Source organism: Pseudophryne corroboree, unplaced genomic scaffold, assembly GCF_028390025.1.
Source record: "Pseudophryne corroboree isolate aPseCor3 unplaced genomic scaffold, aPseCor3.hap2 scaffold_1224, whole genome shotgun sequence".
In the NCBI taxonomy this organism is placed as follows: domain Eukaryota; kingdom Metazoa; phylum Chordata; class Amphibia; order Anura; family Myobatrachidae; genus Pseudophryne; species Pseudophryne corroboree.
Genome location: NW_026967850.1, coordinates 20,347 through 41,996, shown reverse-complemented (window position 1 = coordinate 41,996; position 21,650 = coordinate 20,347). Strand labels below are relative to the sequence as shown.

Below are 21,650 nucleotides of genomic sequence, written 5' to 3'. Positions count from 1 at the left end.
GAGAGAGAGAGAGAGAGAGAAGAAGAGAGACAGACAGAGAGAAGGGAGAGAGGAAGAGGCCTAGACACAGAACCGGACAAACGTGGTACCCCCATATAGAGAGGGAGTACGTGAGTGCCTGAATAAGAGAGAGAGAGAAGGAGAGAGACACAAGGAGAAGGGAGAGAGAGAGAGAGAGAGAGAAGGGAGAGAGGAAGCGGCCCAAACACAGAACCGGACAATACCCATCAAACTGGAGAATGTGGTACCCCCATATAAAGAGAGAGTACGTGAGCGTCAGAGAGAGGGAGAGACAGACAGACAGAGAGAAGGGAGAGAGAAAGAGCACCTGGTGGAGGTACAGAACGAGAGAAAGAGAGAGAGACATAAGGACACAGATGGGAGATAGGGACAGTGAGAGAGAGACTGATGGAGGTATAGAGAGAGAGAGAGAGAGAGAGAGAGACACACACACAAAGAGAGAGACATAAGGAGAGAGAAGGGAGAGAGAGAGTATGTAAGGGACACAAGTAGAGAGACAGAGGGGTAAAATCAATTAGGAGCGATGATCTGGCTCCAGTGAGTGAAGCCCCGTACACATGGGGGGAGATGTGTGCTGAGCGAGGGGGGAACGATCACTTCACCCAGCGATGAAATGAGCGATCTCACTAGATGTGACATGCATGCATGCCAAATCTAGAGCCGGCGATAGCGACGCGTGGGGCCGCACATCGCTGTTGCCGGCACCCTACACATGGAGAGATCCATGATTAATTCCTAAGCAATCTAGTCGGATCTCTCCGTGTGTACCCCGTTAAGTGCGGCTACACTGTATACCCATAGGGTATAATTCTGCATGTACCGTAGATGTGTTACAAATGGCACCTCTATGATCCATTACTCTGACACAGGGGAAGTCCGACCTGCAGGCTACATTACAGCGCCAGCGGGCGATATCCAGGACAGCACTGTAACGTAGCATTCAGTATTAAGCCGGGTAGACAATTATCTTCACAATGTGGCCGATTCTGCCGGATCGGAATGACACATCGTTAAAATCGTTTAGTGTGTACCCACTAGATTGTAAGCAATGCGCGCTCCCGCAGGTCGCTAGCGACATCCGCCGTCAGCTGTACATGCAGCTATCAATACCATGCTGCCGAACGGGAGGCATTTGATATGTCGGCTGTTGGGATCTCAGCGCTCAGTATACTGGCGCCAGAACCCCGACAGCCGGCATACCGACAACTATTTACCCTCTTGGGGTGTCCACAACACCTCTGGAGGCAGAATAAATAGGGTGGTGTGCGGCGAGCGCTCAAGGGGCTCTATTGCGCTCACCCTGCTGCCTGCATGCTGGTATGCTGGGCGCTGGGATCCCAAGTGCCGGCATAACGTAGTAGACCCCTGCCGAACACAGCATGGCCCTGCTACCCCCCCCCCCCACCAGGTCCTGTCACTGTCGATGTCGCTGGGTACACACATCACCACATGAAGAGACGCCCAGTATCAGTAATCTATGAAATGTGACTGCAGCAGCAGAGTTGGAGGACTTGTGAGTGCAGGAGGATCCGATCACTATCCCATCAACGTACCATCGGTCTCAACATACACGATTCGGGGAGCCGCTGCCTGGTGCACAGTATCCCGTGTAACGTTCTTATGGTGCCACTGTGGCTGCAGTACTGCCAGAGAGATCACAGGCACATGCCGAAACGCCAATCTAAAACACCCATGTCATGCCCATAACACGCCCATAGCACTACCATAACACGCCCATAGCACTACCATAACACGCCCATAGCACTACCATAACACGCCCATAGCACTCCCATTACACACCCATTACACACCCATAACACGCCCATAGCACTCCCATTACACACCCATTACACACCCATAGCACGCCCATAGCACTCCCATTACACGCCCATAACACGCCCATAGCACTCCCATTACACGCCCATAACACGCCCATAGCACTCCCATTACACACCCATTACACACCCATAACACACCCATAGCACTCCCATAGCACTCCCATAACACGCCCATGGCACTCCCATAACACGCCCATAACAAACCTATGGCACTCCCACAGCACGCCCATAGCACTCCCATTACACACCCTTGGCACTCCCATAACACACCCTTGGCACTCCCATAACACGCCCATAACACGCCTATGGCACTCCCATAACACGCCCATGGCACTCCCATAACACGCCCATAGCACTCCCATAACACGCCCATGGCACTCCCATAACACGCCCATGGCACTCCCATAACACGCCCATTGCACTCCCATAACACGCCCATAGCACTCCCATAACACGCCCATGGCACTCCCATAACACGCCCATAGCACTCCCATAACACACCTATGGCACTCCCATAACACACCTATGGCACTCCCATAGCACGCCCATAACACGCCCATAGCACTCCCATAACACGCCCATGGCACCTCTCCTATGTGCGATCAGGTCACCGCCCAGTCTCCACCCATGGATCGCAGTCTGAGGTCATAGCGATGTGGTAAGCTCTGTACGCCATCGCCCACCATGTGCGCAGTAAGGTCTCTTGCGTGTGCTGACATGGGCACAGCACCCACCTCTGTATCAGGCGCCATGTCACAGACATAGAAGAACGTTTCTGGTTATTACCTGTGGAGCCGATAGACCAGGTGATGTTGAGGTTAAAGTTGTTGGAGGCATTGATGGAAATGTCCAAATTCTTATTTGACTGAAATAAAAGAAAAGAGAGACACATGAATGGGGCAACGTTACCACCCTGGAGACTTCCACAGAGCAGATACAGAGTATACAGCACACTGATTACACCTCTATAATCCTTTCATGCTTATATCTCAATTCATCCAAAGATCCAGGTCCGACCCGGCTTCAGACCCCGTTCCCACTGCACATTGACCTGGGATATACCTGGGCTGTCCCCATTTTTACTGAACCCGGGTCAGCAATGCAAAGCCCTATGGATGTCATTAAACATGAACATTTTCAGGCTGACAAAGAGGAGGTCACAAAAGGCAACAAGGGGGGGGCTTGCAGCAACGATGGCTGACGGAGGACCTGTGTGTAGCCTGGACTTCCTGACTGTGTGCAGTTGTCTGCTGGGTTGTGCAGCTACAGAGACCATGATGAAGCTTCTCACCATGTGCTACCTATGCAGAGTTGGAGGAGGAGGGTGCAATTCATGTCCGAGAGGGCTAGATCTCGCCACAAACATTTGCGTAGAAGGAGATCGCTGATTTCATCCCACGTCATATCCATACTGAGATTGAGCACCGTGATAGAATGGAGAATGTGGCTCAGAGACCGCCAACATGGAGATGCTTTCATGCTGACAGGTCAGGCTGAGGACTAGGCTCTGAGCTGCAGGTGGGGCTGTGATTCAGGCACTGGGAATACCCCTTTTTAGGCTATGGATGGGTCAGTCTGTTTGTGCTCTGTCACTGACTAGCGGCTGCTGCAATGCGGCATGTGCTGTCTCTGAGGGCTCTGACAGATGACATCATCAACCAGCGTCCCAGAAGCTCCAATCACGGTCCTTCTCCAAAAAACACAGGTAGTGTCCCTTTCAAGTGCCGTGTTACCTGGATCCTACCCGTGTCCAACCCTACTCGCTTCCCAGGGTGACTATCTGGGTCACTGGACCCGGGAATCTTTTGGGGAGCAGTTTCCACTGAGGCCCGACCGAGGTAGACGTGGCAATAACCCAGGATATTTATGCAGTGGAAATGGGGAATAAGAAATAAAGAAATCTCAGTGATAGGTTCACAGAGCCTTCTGGCCTTAGGGTGTCAAAGGAGACACACAGAGGGTAACTGCACCTAATCCACAGAGCGAGGTCAGAGCAGAGTGAGGACAGAGCAGAGCACGGACAGAGCAGAGTGAGGTCAGAGCAGAGTGAGGTTAGAGTAAGGTCAGAGCAGAGCGAGGTCAGAGCAGAGCAAGGTCAGAGCAGAGCAAGGTCAGAGCAGAGCAAGGTCACAGCAGAGCGAGGGAAGTGCAGAGTGAGGTCATAGCAGAGCGAGGACAGAGCAGAGCGAGGTCAGAGAAGAGCGAGGACAGAGCAGAGCGAGGTCAGAGCAGAGTGAGGACAGAGCAGAGCGAGGTCAGAGAAGAGCGAGGTCAGAGCAGAGTGAGGACAGAGCAGAGCGAGGTCAGAGAAGAGCGAGGTCAGAGCAGAGCGAGGACAGAGCAGAGCGAGGTCAGAGAAGAGCGAGGTCAGAGCAGAGTGAGGACAGAGCAGAGCACGGACAGAGCAGAGTGAGGTCAGAGCAGAGTGAGGTCAGAGTAAGGTCAGAGCAGAGCGAGGACAGAGCAGAGCGAGGTCAGAGCAGAGCGAGGTCAGAGCAGAGCAAGGTCAGAGCAGAGCAAGGTCACAGCAGAGCGAGGGAAGTGCAGAGTGAGGTCATAGCAGAGCGAGGACAGAGCAGAGCGAGGTCAGAGAAGAGCGAGGACAGAGCAGAGCGAGGACAGAGCAGAGCGAGGACAGAGCAGAGCGAGGTCAGAACAGAGCGAGGACAGAGCAGAGTGAGGTCAGAGCAGAGTGAGGTCAGAGTAAGGTCAGAGCAGAGCGAGGTCAGAGCAGAGGGAGGTCAGAGCAGAGCGAGGACAGAGCAGAGTGAGGTCAGAGCAGAGTGAGGTCAGAGTAAGGTCAGAGCAGAGCGAGGTCAGAGCAGAGGGAGGTCAGAGCAGAGCGAGGACAGAGCAGAGTGAGGTCAGAGCAGAGGGAGGTCAGAGTAAGGTCAGAGCAGAGCGAGGTCAGAGCAGAGCGAAGTCAGAGCAGAGCGAGGACAGAGCAGAGCGAGGACAGAGCAGAGCGAGGACAGAGCAGAGCGAGGACAGAGCAGAGCGAGGTCAGAACAGAGCGAGGACAGAGCAGAGTGAGGTCAGAGCAGAGTGAGGTCAGAGTAAGGTCAGAGCAGAGGGAGGTCAGAGCAGAGCGAGGACAGAGCAGAGTGAGGTCAGAGCAGAGTGAGATCAGAGTAAGGTCAGAGCAGAGCGAGGTCAGAGCAGAGCGAGGACAGAGCAGAGCGAGGACAGAGCAGAGCGAGGACAGAGCAGAGCGAGGTCAGAGCAGAGCGAGGTCAGAGCAGAGCGAGGTCAGAGCAGAGCGAGGGAAGTGCAGAGTGAGGTCATAGCAGAGCGAGGACAGAGCAGAGCGAGGTCAGAGAAGAGCGAGGACAGAGCAGAGCGAGGACAGAGCAGAGCGAGGTCAGAGCAGAGCGAGGACAGAGCAGAGTGAGGTCAGAGCAGAGTGAGGTCAGAGTAAGGTCAGAGCAGAGGGAGGACAGAGCAGAGGGAGGTCAGAGCAGAGTGAGGACAGAGCAGAGTGAGGTCAGAGCAGAGTGAGGTCAGAGCAGAGTGAGGTCAGAGTAAGGTCAGAGCAGAGCGAGGTCAGAGCAGAGCGAGGGAAGTGCAGAGTGAGGTCAGAGCAGAACGAGGGAAGTGCAGAGTGAGGTCATAGCAGAGCGAGGACAGAGCAGAGCGAGGTCAGAGAAGAGCGAGGACAGAGCAGAGCGAGGACAGAGCAGAGCGAGGTCAGAGCAGAGCGAGGACAGAGCAGAGCGAGGTCAGAGCAGAGCGAGGTCAAAGCAGAGCGAGGACAGAGCAGAGCGGTAGATCAGAGGGAGGTCAGAGTGGAGCATGTCTGAGCACTGCGTGGTAGGAACGTGAGGTCAGAGTGGATCGAGGTCAATCCAGAGCAAGGTCAGAGTTGAACAGCATAGGGTAGAGGAACATCAGAGCGGAGCGAGGGCAAAGCAGAGCCAGCTATTTGTAAAAGTCAGCAGTGCTGTGCATGTTTGGTGCTCTGATAGCATACAGTATAATGGCCGTAGGGAACCCAGCATGAAATCTGCATTATGCAGAAAATCCACATAATACATGATCATAAATGTGGATTAAAAGGCAATTATCAGATACACATCACTGTCAACAAGGAATGTGGGTTTACACAATAACAGCATGTCCTTAAGTACAGTAATACACCGGGATTCTCTAAGGGGTATCGTATTACAGAAACAAATGACATGTGACTGCGCAGGCTCTGCTGTCACCACGTCCCCTGCTCTGTCACATGTGACTGTACTGGTTCTATATGAGCTGACACTGAGCCATTAGTGGAGTGCTGCTGTCCTGCGCAGGCTCTGCTGTCACCACGTCCCCTGCTCTGTCACATGTGACTGTACTGGTTCTGTAGAGCTGACACTGAGCCATTACTGGAGTGCTGCTCTCCTGCGAAGACTCTGCTGTCACCACGTTCCCTGCTCTGTCACATGTGACTGTACTGGTTCTGTAGGGGCTGACATTGAGCCATTAGTGGAGTGCTGCTGTCCTGCGCAGGCTCTGCTGTCACCACGCCCCCTGCACTGACACTGAGCCATTAGTGGAGTGCTGCTGTCCTGCGCAGGCTCTGCTGTCACCACGTCCCCTGCTCTGTCACATGTGACTGTACTGGTTCTGTAGAGCTGACACTGAGCCATTACTGGAGTGCTGCTCTCCTGCGAAGACTCTGCTGTCACCACGCCCCCTGCTCTGTCACACGTGACTGTACTGGTTCTGTAGGGGCTGATACTGAGCCATTACTGGAGTGCTGTTGTCCTGCGCAGGCTGTGCTGTCACCACGTCCCCTGCTCTGTCACATGTGACTGTACTGGTTCTGTAGGGGCTGACACTGAGCCATTAGTGGAGTGCTGCTGTCACATGTGACTGTACTGGTTCTGTAGAGCTGACACTGAGCCATTACTGGAGTGCTGCTCTCCTGCGAAGACTCTGCTGTCACCACGTTCCCTGCTCTGTCACATGTGACTGTACTGGTTCTGTAGGGGCTGACACTGAGCCATTAGTGGAGTGCTGCTGTCCTGCGCAGGCTCTGCTGTCACCACGCCCCCTGCACTGACACTGAGCCATTAGTGGAGTGCTGCTGTCCTGCGCAGGCTCTGCTGTCACCACGTCCCCTGCTCTGTCACATGTGACTGTACTGGTTCTGTAGAGCTGACACTGAGCCATTACTGGAGTGCTGCTCTCCTGCGAAGACTCTGCTGTCACCACGCCCCCTGCTCTGTCACACGTGACTGTACTGGTTCTGTAGGGGCTGATACTGAGCCATTACTGGAGTGCTGTTGTCCTGCGCAGGCTGTGCTGTCACCACGTCCCCTGCTCTGTCACATGTGACTGTACTGGTTCTGTAGGGGCTGACACTGAGCCATTAGTGGAGTGCTGCTGTCCGGTGCAGACTCTGCTGTCACCACGTCCCCTGCTCTGTCACATGTGACTGTACTGGTTCTGTAGGGGCTGACACTGAGCCATTACTGGAGTGCTGTTGTCCTGCGCAGGCTCTGCTGTCACCACGTCCCCTGCTCTGTCACATGTGACTGTACTAGTTCTGTAGGGGCTGACACTGAGCCATTAGTGGAGTGCTGCTGTCCGGTGCAGACTCTGCTGTCACCACGTCCCCTGCTCTGTCACGTGTGACTGTACTGGTTCTGTAGGGGCTGACACTGAGCCATTAGTGGAGTGCTGCTGTCCGGTGCAGACTCTGCTGTCACCACGTCCCCTGCTCTGTCACATGTGACTGTACTGGTTCTGTAGGGGCTGACACTGAGCCATTAGTGGGGTGCTGCTGTCCTGCGCAGGCTCTGCTGTCACCACGTCCCCTGCTCTGTCACATGTGACTGTACTGGTTCTGTAGGGGCTGACACTGAGCCATTAGCGGAGTGCTGCTCTCCTGCGAAGACTCTGCTGTCACCACGCCCCCTGCTCTGTCACACGTGACTGTACTGGTTCTGTAGGGGCTGACACTGAGCCATTACTGGAGTGCTGTTGTCCTGCGCAGGCTGTGCTGTCACCACGTCCCCTGCTCTGTCACATGTGACTGTACTGGTTCTGTAGGGCTGACACTGAGCCATTAGTGGAGTGCTGCTGTCCTGCGCAGGCTCTGCTGTCACCATGTCCCCTGCTCTGTCACATGTGACTGTACTGGTTCTGTAGGGGCTGACACTGAGCCATTAGTGGAGTGCTGCTGTCCGGTGCAGACTCTGCTGTCACCACGTCCCCTGCTCTGTCACGTGTGACTGTACTGGTACTGTAGGGGCTGACACTGAGCCATTACTGGAGTGCTGCTGTCCTGCGCAGGCTCTGCTGTCACCATGTCCCCTGCTCTGTCACATGTGACTGTACTGGTTCTGTAGGGGCTGACACTGAGCCATTACTGGAGTGCTGCTGTCCTGCGCAGGCTCTGCTGTCACCATGTCCCCTGCTCTGTCACATGTGACTGTACTGGTTCTGTAGGGGCTGACACTGAGCCATTACTGGAGTGCTGCTGTCCTGCGCAGGCTCTGCTGTCACCACGTCCCCTGCTCTGTCACATGTGACTGTACTGGTTCTGTAGAGCTGACACTGAGCCATTACTGGAGTGCTGCTGTCCTGCGCAGGCTCTGCTGTCACCATGTCCCCTGCTCTGTCACATGTGACTGTACTGGTTCTGTAGGGGCTGACACTGAGCCATTACTGGAGTGCTGCTCTCCTGCGCAGGCTCTGCTGTCACCATGTCCCCTGCTCTGTCACATGTGACTGTACTGGTTCTGTAGGGGCTGACACTGAGTCATTAGTGGAGTGCTGCTGTCCTGCGCAGGCTCTGCTGTCACCATGTCCCCTGCTCTGTCACATGTGACTGTACTGGTTCTGTAGGGCTGACACTGAGCCATTACTGGAGTGCTGCTGTCCTGCGCAGGCTCTGCTGTCACCATGTCCCCTGCTCTGTCACATGTGACTGTACTGGTTCTGTAGGGGCTGACACTGAGCCATTACTGGAGTGCTGCTCTCCTGCGCAGGCTCTGCTGTCACCATGTCCCCTGCTCTGTCACATGTGACTGTACTGGTTCTGTAGGGGCTGACACTGAGTCATTAGTGGAGTGCTGCTGTCCTGCGCAGGCTCTGCTGTCACCATGTCCCCTGCTCTGTCACATGTGACTGTACTGGTTCTGTAGGGCTGACACTGAGCCATTACTGGAGTGCTGCTGTCCTGCGCAGGCTCTGCTGTCACCATGTCCCCTGCTCTGTCACATGTGACTGTACTGGTTCTGTAGGGGCTGACACTGAGTCATTAGTGGAGTGCTGCTGTCCTGCGCAGGCTCTGCTGTCACCATGTCCCCTGCTCTGTCACATGTGACTGTACTGGTTCTGTAGAGCTGACACTGAGCCATTACTGGAGTGCTGCTGTCCTGCGCAGGCTCTGCTGTCACCACGACCCCTGCTCTGTCACGTGTGACACTGGCTGAGATCTGGAATATGACTCAGGGACTGGAACCCAAATGGAATGTGTGAAACATCTGTACGGTGTACAGAATTAGGAAATGAAAGCTGTGCAGAGGACGGAGCTGTACAAGTGTTGGAGGCTGATGTGTAGTGACCTCACCTGCTCGGGGTTGGCGATGAAGTTGATGGCTGTGTGGTGACGATCATCTTCCTGAATGAGGCTGAATGTGAACTGATAGTCAATCAGAAGACTGTCTGCGGAGAAACAGAAGACACCGATCATTAGTGTATCACACCGACCGCGTACCGGCTGCACAAGGGATGTCTCACATACTGACTGCGCTACAGACCACACAGAGTGCGCAAGGGATGTCTCGCACATACTGACTGCGCTACAGACCACACAGAGTGCGCAAGGGATGTCTCGCACATACTGACTGCGCTACAGACCATTATACAGACCACACAGGGGATGGGCAGGGGATGGGTCGGAGTTATGATCTGTGTCCCAGCACACTTGCAAAAAAATAATAAAAAAGAAATACATTTTTCATTAAAGCTGTGCCATCGATGGAGGGAAACCATCTGGTTCTCTACCATTGATGGCAAAAGCATTGAACATCGGCCATAAACCATCAATGATTAGGAATCATCAATGGTCGACGGCACTACCTAGAACAATGCTTTGGTTCTCAGTCCTTTAGTATACGATGTAACTCTTAGTCTGTGGCTTACTGCTGCCTCCATTCCCCTCCTCACACCACACCAATAGAGGGAGAATATAACCTGCGGCGAGTGCAAGTCACCGTGACCTCAGCGTGGCGAGCGCAGTGAGACTTTAAGCGCTCGCCCCACTGCCGCATACTGGTGGCCGGGATTCTGCTGTCGTGAACAGGACAGCCGGGATCTCGGGCGCTGGTAAAACATATGTATTCCGGATAGCAATGCTTCCTTGCACACAGAGTAATAGGAATATAGGTTCTCCTTGTTTATGACTCTACAGCAGGTGATGCAGAACTGTCCCAGGGAATGTTATGGATCCCAACCACTCTGCAGGCCTCCATCTGCGCCCTACCTTCCCCTGCGGACTTCCTTCCTCTGCCTTCCCCTATGTCCTGCCTTCCCCTGTACCCTGCTTCCTCTGCCTTCCCCTATGCCCTGCCTTCCTCTGAGCCCTGCCTTCCTCTGTTCCCTGCCTTCCCCTGAGCCCTGCCTTCCTCTGTGCCCTGACTTCCCCTGAGCCCTGCCTTCCTCTGTGCCCTGCCTTCCCCCATACCCTGCCTTCCTCTGTGCCCTGCCTTCCTCTGAGCCCTGCCTTCCTCTGAGCCCTGCCTTCCTCTGTGCCCTGCCTTCCCCTGAGCCCTGCCTTCCTCTGTGCCCTGCCTTCCCCCATACCCTGCCTTCCTCTGAGCCCTGACTTCCCCTGCGCCCTGACTTCCCCTGCGCCCTGATTTCCCCTGCGCCCTGACTTCCCCTGCGCCCTGACTTTCCCTGAGCCCTGATTTCCCCTGCGCCCTGACTTCCCCATTGCGCCCTGACTTCCCCTGCGCCCTGACTTCCCCCCTGCGCCCTGACTTCCCCTGCGCCCTGACTTCCCCTGCGCCCTGACTTCCCCTGCGCCCTGACTTCCCCTGAGCACTGATTTCCCCTGCGCCCCGACTTCCCCCCTGCGCCCTGACTTCCCCTGCGCCCTGACTTCCCCTGCGCCCTGACTTTCCCTGAGCCCTGATTTCCCCTGCGCCCTGACTTCCCCTGAGCCCTGCCCTGCGCCCTGACTTAACCTGAGCCCTGATTTCCCCTGCGCCCTGACTTCCCCTGAGCCATGCCTTCCCCTGTGCCCTGACTTCCCCTGAGCCATTCCTTCCCGAGCCATGCCTTTCCCTGAGCCATGCCTTCCCCTGTGCCCTGACTTCCCCTGTGCCATGCCTTCCCCTGAGCCATGCCTTCCCCTGAGCCATGCCTTCCCCTGTGCCCTGACTTCCCCTGAGCCATGCCTTCCCCTGAGCCATGCCTTTCCCTGAGCCATGCCTTCCCGTGTCCTGCCTTCCCCTGAGCCATGCCTTCCCCTGTGCCCTGACTTCCCCTGAGCCCTGACTTCCCCTGAGCCATGCCTTTCCCTGAGCCATGCCTTTCCCTGAGCCATGCCTTCCCCTGTGCCCCGACTTCCCCTGAGCCATGCCTTCCCCTGTGTCCTGCCTTCCCCTGTGTCCTGCCTTCCCCTGAGCCATGCCTTCCCCTGTGCCCTGACTTCCCCTGAGCCATGCCTTCCCCTGTGTCCTGCCTTCCCCTGAGCCATGCCTTCCCCTGTGCCGACTTCCCCTGAGCCATGCCATCCCCTGTGTCCTGCCTTCCCCTGAGCCATGCCTTCCCCTGTGTCCTGCCTTCCCCTGAGCCATGCATTTCCCTGTGTCCTGCCTTCCCCTGAGCCATGCATTTCCCTGCACATGGTGATGGGAAGATACAGCGTTATGGGGAGCTGCAGGTGATGAGAGGTAGTCACTGAGCAGGATGACTCAAGACACAACCCGCTGTCAGGTATCGCTGCAGAGCTTTGGGGAGTTGAGTTTCTGCAGTAGCGTATTACATACTCCAGCATTCAGTATCAGTTTTAGAATAGCAATTTCTGGAGGGTTGTGGGAGTAAAGGAATTCTACATAGAGAACAGGAGAGAGAGAGAGAGAGAGAGAGAGAGAGAGGGGGGGGGGGGGGGGGGGGGGAGAGAAAAAGAGGATATAGGAGAGGAAAAGAGAGGCATACAGGGGAGAGGGAGGAAGTGAGTGGAGAGGAGAAGCAGCAGAGACAGGTGAGAATAAGCTAGATAGAGAAAAGACAGTGTTATCCATGCTTCATATGGCAACGTGCGGTGACATGTCTCCCTCTGTAATGCCTGACACCAGATAGGTAATAGTACTGTAGTATAATGTCCCAGTCTCACGATATAATGCCTTACCTAACGTTCTTCTGTAATTCTCATCTACTCACCATCATTTATTGTAGCCCCCTCTCCCTAGTCTTCTCCACTTCATCATCATTACCCAACTTATTCCCTTTATGACGCCCCCATCTCCTTCCCCCACATATATACTATTCCTACTTACCTGCACCCCATCCCTGGCCTGTTCTCACCTACCCTCACTTCTCCTCCGCTCTCATCCCATCTCCTTCCCCCACATAAATCCTATTCCTACTTACCTGCACCCCATCCCTGGCCTGTTCTCACTTACCCTAACTCTCCTCCGCTCCTAATCCCCATCTCCTTCCCCCACATATATTCTATTCCTACCTACCTGCACCCCATCCCTGGCCTGTCTTCACCTACCCTCACTCTCCTCCGCTCTCATCCCCATCTCATTCCCCCACATATATTTTATTCCTACTTACCTGCACCCCATCCCTGGCCTGTTCTCACCTACCCTCACTTCTCCTCCGCTCTCATCCCCATCTCCTTCCCCCACATATATCCTATTCCTACTTACCTGCACCCCATCCCTGGCCTGTTCTCACCTACCCATACTTCTCCTCTGCTCTCATCCCCATCACTTTACCCCACATATATCCTATTCCTACTTACCTGCAGCCAATCCCTGCACTGTTCTCACCTACCCTCACTTCTCTGCTCCAATCTCAATCCCCCACATATATACTATTCCTACTTACCTGCACCCCATCCCTCACCTGTTCTCACCTGCCCTCACTTCTCTTCCGCACTCATCCCCATCTCCTTCCCCCACATTTATTCTATTCCTACTTACCTGCACCCCACCCCTGGCCTGTTCTCACCTACCCTCACTCTCCTCCGCTCTCATCCCCATCTCCTTCCCCCACATATATTCTATTCCTACTTACCTGCAGCCCATCCCTGGCCTGTTCTCACCTACCCTCACTCTCCTCCGCTCTCATCCCCATCTCCTTACCCCACATATATTCTATTCCTACTTACCTGCACCCCATCCCTGGCCTGTTCTCACCTACCCTCAATCCTCCGCTCTCATCCCCATCTCCTTCACCCACATATCTTCTCTTCCTATTTACCTGCACCCCATCCCTGGCCTGTTCTCACCTACCCTCACTCCTCTGCTCTCATCCCCATCTCCTTCCTCCACATATATTCTATTCCTACTTACCTGCACCCCATCCCTGGCCTGTTCTCACCTACCCTCACTCTACTCCACTCTCATCCCCATCTCCTTCCCCAACATATATCCTATTCCTACTTACCTGCACCCCATCCCTGGCCTGTTCTCACCTACCCTCACTTCTCCTCCGCTCTCATCCCCATCTCTTTCCCCCACATATATCCTATTCTTACTTACCTGCACCCCATCCCTGGCCTTTTCTCACCTACCATCACTCTCCTCTGCTCTCATCCCCATCTCCTTCCCTCACATATATTCTATTCCTACTTACCTGCACCCCATCCCTGGCCTGGTCTCACCTACCCCCATTTCTCCTCTGCCATCATCCCCATCTCCTTCCTCCATATATATTCTATTCCTACTTACCTGCACCCCATCCCTGGCCTGTTCTCACCTACCCTCACATCCCCATCTTCTTCCCAAACATATATCCGATTCCTACTTACCTGCACCCCATCCCTGGCCTCACCTACCCTCACTGCTCCTCCGCTCTCATCCCTATCTCTTTCCCCCACATATAGCCTATTCCTACTTACCTGCAGCCCATCCCTGGCCTGTTCTCACCTACCCTCACTCTCTTCCCCATCTCTTTCCCTCACATATATTCTATTCCTACTTACCTGCACCCCATCCCTGGCCTGTTCTCACCTACCCTTACTCCTCCTCCACTCTCATCCCCATCTCCTTCCCCCACATATATCCTATTCCTACTTACCTGCACCCCATCCCTGGCCTGTTCTCACCTACCCTCACTCTCCTCTGCTCTCATCCCCATCTGCTTCCCCCACATATATTCTATTCCTACTTACCTGCACCCCATCCCTGGCCTGTTCTCACCTACCCTCACTCCTCCTCCACTCTCATCCCCATCTCCTTCTGCCACATATATTATATTCCTACTTACCTGTACCCCATCCCTGGCCTGTTCTCACCTACTCTCACTCTCTTCCCCATCTCTTCCCTCACATATATTCTATTCCTACTTACCTGCACCCCAACACTGGCCTGTTCTCACCTACCCTTACTCCTCCTCCACTCTCATCCTCATCTCCTTCCTCCACATATATCCTATTCCTACTTACCTGCACCCCGTCCCTGGCCTGTTCTCACCTACCCTCACTTCTCCTCCGCTCTCATCCCCATCTCCTTCCCCCACATATATTCTATTCCTACTTACCTGCACCCCATCCCTGGCCTGTTCTCACCTACCCTCACTCTCCTCTGCTCTCATCCCCATCTCCTTCCCCCACATATATTCTATTCCTACTTACCTGCACCCCGTCCCTGGCCTGTTCTCACCTACCCTCACTCTCCTCTGCTCTCATCCCCATCTCCTTCCCCCACATATATTCTATTCCTACTTACCTGCACCCCATCCCTGGCCTGTTCTCACCTACCCTCACTCCTCCTCCACTCTCATCCCCATCTCCTTCTGCCACATATATTATATTCCTACTTACCTGTACCCCATCCCTGGCCTGTTCTCACCTACCCTCACTCTCTTCCCCATCTCTTCCCTCACATATATTCTATTCCTACTTACCTGCACCCCATCCCTGGCCTGTTCTCACCTACCCTTACTCCTCCACTCTCATCCTCATCTCCTTCCTCCACATATATCCTATTCCTACTTACCTGCACCCCGTCCCTGGCCTGTTCTCACCTACCCTCACTCTTCTCTGCTCTCATCCCCATCTCCTTCCCCCACATATATTCTATTCCTACTTAACTGCACCCCATCCCTGGTCTGGTCTCACCTACCCTCACTTCTCCTCCGCTCTCATCCCCATCTCCTTCCCCAACATATATTATAGTCCTACTTACCTGCACCCCATCCCTGGCCTGTTCTCATCTACCCTCACTCTCCTCCGCTCTCATCCCCATCTCCTTCCCCAACATATAATATATTCCTACTTACCTGCACCCCATCCCTGGCCTGTTCTCACCTACCCTCACTCTCCTCTGCTCTCATCCCCATCTCCTTCCCCCACATATAACTATTCTTACTTATAGAAAGTGAATCACAAAAAATTCTTTAAATACATTAATAGCAAGAGATTAAAGAAGGAGAGTATAGGCCCTTTAAAAGACAAGTTGGGAGTCTTAAGCAAAAATGATAATGACATAGCGGACACACTAAATGAGTTTTTTTCAACAGTATTTACTAGAGAGGACCCAATCCAGGGACTAACACATAATCCCAATAATGAGAATATCCCACTGATAGGTACTTATTTAAGCGAGGAAGTAGTCTGTGACCGATTAAAACATTTAAAGATTAATAAGTCACCACGTCCCGATGGTATTCACCCAAGGGTTCTAATGGAGGTTCACTCTGAACTTGCAAAACCGCTATTTTTGATCTTTAAGGATTCAGTAATATCAGGTATGGTTCCCAAAGACTGGCGTATAGCGGAAGTAGTGCCTATATTCAAAAAGGGAAGTAAAGCTGAACCAGGTAATTATAGACCAGTTAGTCTTACATCTATAGTGGGGAAAGTATTGGAAGGTATTCTAAGAGATAGTATTCAGAAGTTCCTTGAAGTCAATAAGGTAATTATAAGGAATCAACATGGGTTTATGAAGGACAGATCCTGTCAAACCAACTTACTTGGCTTTTATGAAACAGTAAGCGCAAACCTAGATCAGGGTAAAGAGGTGGATGTAATCTTTTTAGATTTTGCCAAAGCATTCGACACTGTACCACACATGAGACTTATCTACAAGCTACAAGAATCAGGGCTAGGAAGCACAATATGCACTTGGGTCAAAAACTGGTTAGATAATAGGGAGCAGCGCGTTGTGGTTAATGGATCTTTTTCAACTTGGACTGAAGTGCTAAGTGGTGTGCCGCAAGGCTCAGTATTAGGACTGCTATTGTTCAATATTTTCATTAATGACCTAACAGAAGGTCTAGAGAGCATGGTGTCAATTTTTGCAGATGATACCAAATTGTGTAAAGTTATAAATGCCGAGGGGGATACGGAGTCGCTTCAGAACGACTTAGTTAAACTAGAAGCTTGGGCAGCGAAATGGAGATTGCGCTTCAATACAGACAAGTGTAAGGTAATGCACTGTGGTAACAAAAACAAAAATAACACCTACCTACTAAATGGGGTAAAATTAGGGGATTCTGTACTGGAAAAGGACTTAGGTGTCCTCATAGATAGCAAACTAAGCAGTAGTACCCAAAGTAGGACTGCAGCAAAGAAGGCTAATAAGATATTAGCATGCATAAAATGGGGAATTGATGCTAGGGACGAGAGTATTATACTCCCATTATATAAATCACTTGTGAGGCCACACCTTGAATACTGCGTACAATTCTGGGCACCTTACTACAAAAAGGATATCCTGGAGCTAGAAAAGGTTCAAAGGCGGGCGACCAAACTAATTAAGGGTATGGAGACGCTGGAATACGAGGAAAGGCTTGCAAGACAAGGCATGTTTACACTGGAAAAGAGTAGATTAAGAGGGGACATGATCAACATTTACAAATATATAAGGGGACAATATACAGATCTTGCGCAGGACCTGTTTTTGGTTAGATCAACACAGAGAACTCGTGGACACTCGCTCAGGTTAGAGGAGAGGAGATTCCGCACAATACGGCGTAAAGGCTTTTTTACGTTAAGAACGATACATGTTTGGAATTCCCTGCCTGAGGGAGTTGTAATGGCCGACTCAGTCAACACCTTTAAGAGTGGGTTAGATAAATTCCTAATGGATAAGGATATCCAGGTTTACGGAGCATAGTCACGCACTATGGTTATTATAAAAAAGAGGGGTAAAACGTAACGGCAGTCATCAACATCAGTCAAAATTTTATACAAAATAATCGTGCATAGGAGACCACAAATAAGTTGAACTCGATGGACAATTGTCTTTTTCAACCTTAGATACTATGTTACCTGCACCCCATCCCTGGCCTGGTCTCACCTACCCTCACTTCTCCTCCGCTCTCATCCCCATCTCCTTCCCCCACATATATCCTATTCCTATTTACCTGCACCCCATCCCTGGCCTGTTCTCACCTACCCTCACTCCTCCTCCGCTCTCATCCCCATCTCCTTCCCCCACAAATAATATATTCCTACTTACATGCACCCCATCCCTGGCCTGTTCTCACCTACCCTCACTTCTCCTCCGCTCTCATCCCCATCTCCTTCCCCCACATATATCCTATTCCTACTTACCTGCACCCCATCCCTGGCCTGTTCTCACCTACCCTCACATCTCCACCGCTCTCATCCCTCTCTCTTTCCCCACATATATTATATTCCTACTTACCTGCACCCCATCCCCGGCCTGTTCTCACCTACCCTCACTTCTCCTCCGCTCTCATCCCCATCTCCTTCCCCCACATATATCCTATTCCAACTTACCTGCACCCCATCCCTGGCCTGTTCTCACCTACCCTCACTTCTCCTCTGCTCTCATCCCCATCTCCTTCCTCCACATATATTCTATTCCTACTTACCTGCACCCCATCCCTGGCCTGTTCTCACCTACCCTCACTTCTCCTCCGCTCTCATCTCCATCTCCTTCCCTCACATATAATATATTCCTACTTACCTGCATCCCATCCCTGGCCTGTTCTCACCTACCCTCACTCTCCTCCGCTCTCATCCCCATCTCCTTCCCCCACATATATTCTATTCCTACTTACCTGCATCCCATCCCTCGCCTGTTCTCACCTACACTCACTCTCCTCCGCTCTCATCCCCATCTCCTTCCCCAACATATATTATATTCCTACTTACCTGCACCCCATCCCTGGCCTGTTCTCACCTACCCTCACTTCTCCTCCGCTCTCATCCCCATCTCCTTCCCCAACATAAATTATATTCCTACTTACCTGCACCCCATCCCTGGCCTGTTCTCACCTATCCTCACTTCTCCTCCGCTCTCATCCCCATCTCCTTCCCCCACATATATCCTATTCCTACTTACCTGCACCCCATCCCTGGCCTGTTCTCACCTACCCTCACTCTCCTCCGCTCTCATCCCCATCTCCTTCCCTCACATATATTCTATTCCTACTTACCTACACCCCATCCCTGGCCTGTTCTCACCTACCCTCACTTCTTCTCCGCTCTCATCTCCATCTCCTTCCCCCACATATATTCTATTCCTACTTACCTGCACCCCATCCCTGGCCTGTTCTCACCTACCCTCACTTCTCCTCCACTCTCATCCCCATCTCCTTCCCTCACATATAATATATTCCTACTTACCTGCACCCCATCCCTGGCCTGTTTTCACCTACCCTCACTCTCCTCCGCTCTCATCCCCATCTCCTTCCCTCACATATATCCAATTCCTACTTACCTGCACCCCATCCCTGGCCTGTTCTCACCTACCCCCATTCTACTCCGCTCTCCTCCCCATCTCCTTCCCCCACATATATTATATTCCTACTTACCTGCACCCCATCCCTGGCCTGTTCTCACCTACCCTCACTCTACTCCGCTCTCATCCCCATCTCCTTCCCCCACATATATCCTATTCCTACTTACCTGCACCCCATCCCTGGCCTGTTCTCACCTACCCTCACTCTCCTCCGCTCTCATCCCCATCTCCTTCCCCCACATATATCCTATTCCTACTTACCTGCATCCCATCCCTCGCCTGTTCTCACCTACCCTCACTTCTCCTCCGCTCTCATCCCCATCTCCTTCCCCCACATATATTCTATTCCTACTTACCTGCACCCAATCCCTGGCCTGTTCTCACCTACCCCCACTCTACTCCGCTCTCATCCCCATCTCCTTCCCCCACATATATCCTATTCCTACTTACCTGCACCCCATCCCTGGCCTGTTCTCACCTACCCTCACTCTCCTCCGCTCTCATCCCGATCTCCTTCCCCCACATATATCCCATTCCTACTTACCTGCATCCCATCCCTGGCCTGTTCTCACCTACCCTCACTTCTCCTCCGCTCTCATCCCCATCTCCTTTCCCCACATATATACTATTCCTACTTACCTGCATCCCATCCCTTGCATGTTCTCACCTACCCTCACTCTCCTCCGCTCTTCATCTACATCCCCTACGTTACAGGACTGTTAGAGTAGCAGACCCTGCCTGGCTACACAAATTCTGCTCGATATTCTTACGTGGGGTGGATGCACTTTTTTTTAACATTTATTATATTCAGTTTATCACAATATACTTAATGATGAAGACTAGACCTTACTTCGGCACAGCATGGGCTCCTGGGTTCATATTCAACCAGCGCCCTATCTGTGTGGAGTTTATATGTCCTGCTTGCATTTGCGAGGGGTTCTGCGCTGTGTAATATGTGCGCTCTGGCATTAGGCTCACAGTCTCTCTGGTCTGAGCTGGTGATTGCAGGAACCAGGGTTTTGAGATGAAGGATTATCTTGAACGTATCAGAAACAGGATTAATAGTGAAGGGATGAGAGGGCTGGGGGCTGTCAGTCATTATCCCAGCTGCCCTCGCATTGCGCACATCACATAGGACACATCCCCATAGGGAATCGCTGCGCAGTCCTCGCCTACACAGGTACTGGCAGAAAGCGGATGAATTACTGATTATGTGGGGTATAAAAATAAGATTTTACTCACCGGTAAATCTATTTCTCGTAGTCCGTAGTGGATGCTGGGGACTCCGTAAGGACCATGGGGAATAGCGGCTCCGCAGGAGACTGGGCACAGCTAAGAAAGAATTAGGACTACCTGGTGTGCACTGGCTCCTCCCTCTATGCCCCTCCTCCAGACTTCAGTAAGGATACTGTGCCCGGAAGAGCTGACACAACAAGGAAGGATTTTGAATCCCGAGTAAGACTCATACCAGCCACACCAATCACACCGTATAACTCGTGATATTATACCCAGTTAACAGTATGAACACAACAGAGCCTCTCAACAGATGGCTCAACAATAACCCTTTTAGTTAACAATAACTATATACAAGTATTGCAGACAGTCCGCACTTGGGACGGGCGCCCAGCATCCACTACGGACTACGAGAAATAGATTTACCGGTGAGTAAAATCTTATTTTCTCTAACGTCCTAGTGGATGCTGGGGACTCCGTAAGGACCATGGGGATTATACCAAAGCTCCCAAACGGGCGGGAGAGTGCGGATGACTCTGCAGCACCGAATGAGAGAACTCCAGGTCCTCCTCAGCCAGGGTATCAAATTTGTAGAATTTTGCAAACGTGTTTGCCCCTGACCAAGTAGCAGCTCGGCAAAGTTGTAAAGCCGAGACCCCTCGGGCAGCCGCCCAAGAAGAGCCCACTTTCCTCGTGGAATGGGCTTTTACAGATTTAGGCTGTGGCAGGCCAGCCACAGAATGCGCAAGCTGAATTGTGCTACAAATCCAGCGAGCAATAGTCTGCTTTAAAGCAGGAGCACCCATCTTGTTTGGTGCATACAGGATAAATAGCGAGTCAGTCTTCCTGACTCCAGCCGTCCTGGAAACATAAATTTTCAAGGCCCTGACTACGTCCAGTAACTTGGAGTCCTCCAAGTCCCTAGTAGCAGCAGGCACAACGATAGGTTGGTTCAAGTGAAAAGCTGATACCACCTTAGGAAGAAATTGGGGACGAGTCCTCAACTCTGCCCTATCCATATGGAAAATCAAATAGGGGCTTTTACATGACAAAGCCGCCAATTCTGACACCCGCCTTGCCGAAGCCAAGGCCAAAAGCATGACCACTTTCCACGTGAGATATTTTAAATCCACGGTTTTGAGTGGCTCAAACCAATGTGACTTTAGGAAACCCAACACCACGTTGAGGTCCCACGGTGCCACTGGGGGCACAAAAGGAGGCTGAATATGCAGCACTCCCTTGACAAATGTCTGAACTTCAGGCAGTGAAGCCAGTTCTTTTTGGAAGAAAATCGACAGAGCCGAAATCTGGACCTTAATGGAACCCAATTTTAGGCCCATAGTCACCCCTGACTGTAGGAAGTGCAGAAATCGACCTAACTGGAATTCCTCCGTTGGGGCCTTCCTGGCCTCACACCACGCAACATATTTTCACCATATGCGGTGATAATGTTGTACGGTTACATCTTTCCTAGCTTTAATAAGCGTAGGAATGACTTCCTCCGGAATACCCTTTTCTTTTAGGATCCGGCGTTCAACCGCCATGCCGTCAAACGCAGCCGCAGTAAGTCTTGGAACAGACAGGGCCCCTGCAGCAGCAGGTCCTGTCTGAGCGGCAGAGGCCATGGGTCCTCTGAGATCATTTCTTGAAGTTCCGGGTACCAAGC

The 21,650-nt window shown here is 52.4% G+C and overlaps 1 long non-coding RNA gene across 1 annotated transcript in view; it reads right to left on the bottom strand.

The window, feature by feature from the left end:
* LOC134992745 (uncharacterized) overlaps positions 1-9,513 on the bottom strand; it is a 48,494-nt gene extending 38,981 nt beyond the window's left edge. Inside the window, exons 1-2 of the long non-coding RNA XR_010196858.1 lie at positions 9,424-9,513; positions 2,646-2,724 (exon numbers count right to left, since the gene is read on the bottom strand). This is a non-coding gene — a long non-coding RNA (uncharacterized LOC134992745). The remainder of the gene's footprint in view (positions 1-2,645; positions 2,725-9,423) is intronic.
* Positions 9,514-21,650: the final 12,137 nt, after the last annotated feature.